This window comes from Notothenia coriiceps, unplaced genomic scaffold (genome assembly GCF_000735185.1).
Source record: "Notothenia coriiceps isolate Sejong01 unplaced genomic scaffold, NC01 NC01_scaffold00010156, whole genome shotgun sequence".
Classification (NCBI taxonomy): domain Eukaryota; kingdom Metazoa; phylum Chordata; class Actinopteri; order Perciformes; family Nototheniidae; genus Notothenia; species Notothenia coriiceps.
Window position 1 is genome coordinate 5,001 of NW_011342857.1, and position 6,248 is coordinate 11,248.

The window sequence follows — 6,248 nt, forward strand, 5'->3', positions numbered from 1 at the left end:
AAAAATATCTATTTTTGCTAAACTGCTGCTTAATAAAGGAAGGAATCTGAATTGAGCAATAATAAAGCCACTATGGTTCATTGTGGGGGATTTCCATGAGCACTAAAACACTTGGATAATGATGCACTGGAAGCGTTTTTGGTCCAATTTGATTACCTTTTTTTGCTGCCTTTTATTCAAATTATATAAAAATTGGTTTGCACTGACATCATTTCATTTCCCGGGGGCTCGACTCTCCTAAACACCATTTGATTAAACATACAAATCTGGGGCTACAAGGAGCCTAGAGGTGAATAATATATTATTGTTTTGGCCAAACTCATTTTTGCTGCTCGATTTGCTAATAATCGTTTCTATCATATCAAGAACCATTTAGGCTTGAGGGGAAATACTTGAACTTTTTTATTGCAACTCTGAATGTAATGTTTCTAAATGACAATTTTTAGGTATACTTTTCATTGTGTCTTTCTTCACTTGTCAAACTTATGTCACGACGTTGTTTTTCTGATGAAGGTTTTGTTATTATATTATTTTTTTAAACGAGAGACGCTGCTGTATTGTGGCATTGCCTAATTTATTTTTCAGTGTTGTCTACAAAACAAATTGTTATTGTTGACAGACACAGCCGTCTCTTTTTTAGAGGTTGTCATATTAAGTTGAAAAGGTTTATGTTTTTCAAATGATTCACAGATCTCATTGACAGTTTCAGAATGAAGTTTAAACACCATGATAATACTGTCAGTCATAAAAGAAGTGAATGACTGACAGTATTATTAAGTTTGAAATGTTATCATAAAATCATCAAAATGTACAGCCGCATTTGTTGTCTTGCTATCTTTGAAATGTTTAAATAATACATGTTTTTGTAATAAAAATATATATTGTATACATAGTAAATAAAGTTCGGGGAATCTTATCACGAGGTCTTTTTAAAGCTGTTCTTGGGCTCAGAATAATACTTTTAAATAACAAACGATCTCTTGTCTTGTTCTCGAGTGAGGGAACAATGCAGCGAGAGATGGGTCGGAGAATCGGAGCAGCGGGAGCGGTACTGCAGTCGCTTTACCGCACCGTTGTGACGAAAAGGGAGCTGAGCCAGAAGGCAAAGCTCTCTGTCTACCGCGCCATTTTCATCCTACCCTCACCTATGGTCATGAAGGATGGGTCATGACCAAAAGAACGAGATCGCGGATACAAGCGGCCGAGATGGGTTTTCTCCGCAGGGTGGCTGGTGTCTCCCTTAGGGATAAGGTGAGAAGTTCGGTCATCCGGGAGGGACTCGGAGTTGAACCGCTCCTCCTTCGCGTCGAGGTGGTTCGGGCACCTAGTAAGGATGCCACCTGGGCGCCTCCCTAGGGAGGTGTTCCAGGCACGTCCAGCTGGGAAGACACCGAGGGGTAGACCTAGGACCAGGTGGAGGGATTATATCTCTTCGCTGGCCTGGGAGCGCCTTGATCCCCCAGTCAGAGCTGGTTGATGTGGCCAGGGAAAGGAACGTTTGGGGCTCTCTGCTGGAACTGCTACCTCCGCGACCCGACCACGGATAAGCGGGAGAAGAGGGATGGATGGACAATATGTCTAACTATTTACTTCATCAATAGCCAGTTAAAACCAGTGAGTTTCAATTCTGAAGTGTGAAACTTACTGTTTGGCTACTAATGTGATCAGTTAAACAAATATATCAATGAAAATGTAATGGCTTGGGTTTGAAGACTGTAAACGTATAACAAAAGCCTGCACTTAAAATATGGACGTATGTATTTTGAAATACATGGGGAAGACTTTAAATGGGATTATGTAAAGTTTTGGGTCCAGAATGTTTGGATTTTTGGAGTGGAGTGAAGGTCCTAGCAGAGTGCCTTATTAATTTAAGAAAAAGGAGTTCACAGTGCTGAGAGTTCTTGCAAGTCAGTATAAAAGATGCACACTTAATAGGATAAAAATGTACACAGTGCAGCTTTTTGCAGCTAAAAACTAAAAATAGAAAAAGCCATTAAAACAGACAGATTCTTAAAAAGCATGCGTGGCAACAGTACACCGGCTGAAAGTGGACTCACCTATAAATTTTATATCTGGTCGTAAATCCTTGGCGGAATCTTTCCACAAAGGATAGATAACTCCGAGAGTGGTGGAAAGGTCCACGGTCAGAGATGAGCCAGTCATATTGCTTGGTGACATGTTGCTCAGTGGCCAACGGGTCCTGGCGGGAAGACTGAACTGTTATATGGTCCCATATAAACAGGAAGCAGATGACCTCAATAAACCTCCAGTTCATGCTTTTTTTTAAGCCGCTCTCTGTTCATTCTCGCTCCATTATGTGGAGACCTGATGGGAGAGAAAAGAAGAGGGAAGGAGGGTAGGAGGGAAGGAGGGAGGGAGGGAGACAAAAAAAGAGAGCTGTTACATGACAAAGTCTATTTTAGCGTTACAAGAGAATGTCATAGAGTGAGGTTAATTGGGTTGTACCGAACAAATAAGATAGTGCCCTTGTCATTGCCACTTTACCGTGACATGATGTGTATTTATTTTCTGCTCTTTCTGAGATTGTTCACCCTTCATGCGTCCCTAGAGATTTTTGGAAAGCCACACAGATTTTGCCTCTTTATACAAAAACTGCTACCCTTTTGCAGATGAGCATGAAGTACATCCTCAGCTGTGTGGCTGTCTCTTTTTTCTTCGACATCTAATTGGTGTCATGATAAGTTCTGACAAGGTTAGAAGTCTGCTTTACGATATGTTATGACACCCAGCCACTAATGTGGAAGGACGCCATCTCCCAGCGGTGTCAATTACCACTGGAGGAAACTTTCAACTATCGACTTGCTGCTTCATGAATTGTTAAAACTAATGTTGATCCAAAAGATTGTCTTTTTCATCAAATACAAAATAAAAACTCCATTTTGTTTCACTAAAGCGGCTAGGGATGGGTATTACAATTGTATTATTGCTCTTAGCTCTATAAAATGGCACTTTAATACTAAATATGACCTTAGTCTATAAATATTTTAGAGACATATAAATTGCTAACACATATCAGCAAAGAAGCAGGAAGAGTTTGTCTAAAACCAGATTTAAACAAGGCCCAATTGACTTTTTCTTTATTCAAACTATCACAGAGGCAGCGGATAATACACACCTACCACAGCCTGGATGGGAAAATGTACAGTAAATGTAACTCATGCCAACTTAAAATACATTAGTAAAACTAATATTGTGATGTATTAAACAATACGGCACAATCTCCAATTTATTTTCCTTTGAAAAAATGTTAAATTAAAGACATTGCGAACAAGGTACAACATTACCAGCATCACATCCTGCCTAAAGAAAGAACAAAATCATCAAAAATGATTTTACTATTTTACCAGAACATTGAAATTATCCATTTCCTCATTTTGCATTGATTGATATTATTATCCACTTGGCAGTGAAATTATGTCTTAGTCTCTTACTGATAAGGAAACGATTTTCATCAGTAATTGCGTTTAAGAACTTTGGCCCCTGGCCGTGGAGCACCCAACAGTGTGCCATGAAATGCTACTGTATGCAAAAAATCCTCCCCCCTTTCATGGTTCATTAGACAATAACACATCATAAAAGAGCCGGGAAAATGTAATGGGTCTAATCTTTCCCTGTTAAATAGATGATGAACTAATTGATTGCAAAAGATACAAAAAAATCACATTGGCATACTTAAAGGGAATTACTTTTGTCTAACACTATCATTGTTGAAATTAGTTTTTCAGTTTTTTATGACGCCTTTTATATTTAAGCACCGCCTCTTTTTTCCTCAGTACCAGGAACAAACATAGATAATTGAAATATCTCTAATTGTATTACTAATTGGATGTGAAATCACTTCTTAGAAACAGATTGTATTGAAATCTCAACTATCAATTTAGGATTTTCAACAAAGGAAAACAAACTTTTTCTTTCACCCTTTCACAAGGTACTCAGCAGCAAAGACAAAATAACAAAGTGTACTCAACAGGCCAATTTAAAAAGGATTAAGTTAAACCGCTTTTTCATGACAAATGTGTTAGTTAAAAAAATAAAGAAATGTGTTTATGAGTTAATTTAATTTTTGGTTAATTTAGATGGCCAAAAGAAAAGCCTTGGAAGAAAGCCCTTGAGGATCCATCCATCCATCCATCTTCTCCCGCTTATCCGTGGTCGGGTCGCGGAGGTAGCAGTTCCAGCAGAGAGTCCCAAACTTTCTTTTCCCTGGCCACATCAACCAGCTCTGACTGGGGGATCCCAAGGCGCTCCCAGGCCAGCGAAGAGATATAATCCCTCCATCTGGTTCTAGGTCTACCCCTTGGTCTCTTCCCAGCTGGACGTGCCTGGAGCACCTCCCTGGGGAGGCGCCCAGGTGGCATCCTAACTAGGTGCAGAGTCCTGGATCTTGAGTCGTGGCTGTGGTCCTGGATCATAAGTCCTGGATGGATATACTCGTGGATTCATCTTCCTATTATACACACATGCATTTCCAAACATTTGGACTACCTATGTTGCAAATGTATTATCTTTTCAATTTACACACGGCATCTATTGCACGTCTGTCCGTCCTGGGAGAGGGATCCCTCCTCTGTTGCTCTCCCTGAGGTTTCTCCCATTTTTCCCTTTAAACTGTGGGTTTTCTCTGGAAGTTTTTCCTTGTACGATGTGAGGGTCTAAGGACAGAGGGTGTCGTATTGTCATACTGATATTCTGTACAAACTGTGAAGTCCACTGAGACAACCATGTAAGCATTTGTGAATATGTGCTAATAAAAAAACAATTTGATTGATTTGATGATTTGAGGTCGCCCGAAACACCCTCAACTGGCCCTTTCGACGCCGAAGGCGAGGAGCCGGTTCAACTCGAGTCGCCTTCCCGGATGAACAAACTTCCACGCTATTCTAACGGAGACAACAGCCAACCCTGCGGAGAAAAACCCATCTCGAGCCGCTGTACCGCGCATCCTCGTTCTTTCGGTCATTGACGCCGTCGCAATCCCTCATGAGCTATAAGGGAGCGGTAGGCGAACGAAAATGGCGCGGTATGACAGAGAGCTTTGGCTTCTGCTCAGCTCCCTTTCGTCAGCAACGGTGCGGTAAGATAGCTGCCGTAACCTTCTTTTGCTCGCGCTGCTCCGATTCTCTCTCCGCATCTCACGGCTCCGTTGTTCCCTCACTCGAGAAGCAAGACCTCCGAGATACTTGAAACCCTTCACTTTGGGTATAGGATCCATTCGGCCTACTTGAGGGGACAGTCATGCGTTTCTCTGGCTGAGAACCATAGGCTTCAGCAGTTTGGCAGGTGCTGATCCTCATCCCAGGCCGCTTCACACTCCTGCTGGGAAACGATCAGTGAGTGCGAAGGTCGGCAGAGCCGATTGAGGGGCCATCAGCACCAGCATCATCTGCAACAGCATGGTGGCAATGCTAGTCACCGAACGCAGACCCCCTTCCCCACGGAACAACGCCTTCGAAATCCGCCATGTATACCGCTTACAAACAGGATTGGTGACACAGAAGCGGCAGCCCTGCGAGGCAAACCCATCCCTGAATGGGTCCGACGTACGCCGACGGACCCGAAACATCAGCTCTCGCTCGGGGAGACAGAGATTGGATGGCCTGTGTAGAGACCCCCTCAGCCCATACTTGCCCGCAGCACGCTCCACAGCGGACTCTGCCTGGTGGACCGCGGTCATTTGCAACACCTTCTCACAAGTCTACAAACACATGAATGCTGGATACGAAGCGTACGCGCCAGGCGTCTCCCTTCCAGGGATCCTTCGGCGGAGAGTAAAAAAGCTGATCCGTTCCCTTCCACCGACCAGGACGTGAAATGCCGCATTGTTGCCTCCTGCAACTGAACGGCTTCGACCAATCGGCCTGCCCCTCCTTCGACGTACCTTAGAGTAAACTTTCCGGGAAGGCTGAGTAGGTGCGGTCGGATGCCTCTGTAATTTGGCCCAACCCTCTGATCGCCTTTTAAAAAGGGAACCACAGCCCGCTGCCACTCCTCGGTACTGTTTCCGACTTCCACGGCACTTTAATGAGACGTGTCAACCATAGACAAGTGCACTCAACCCGCACAGAGGGCCGCAGCATTTCTGGGCGGATCTCTCCACCCCGGGCTGCCACTGTGAATTGTTTGGTTTGACGACTGCAGTGAGCCTCGCCCCCGGGAGATTGGTGTTGATCCCCCGTCATACTCCAGCTCTGCCCTAAAAGCCTCCAGATGGGCTTTCCCGAGTTGTC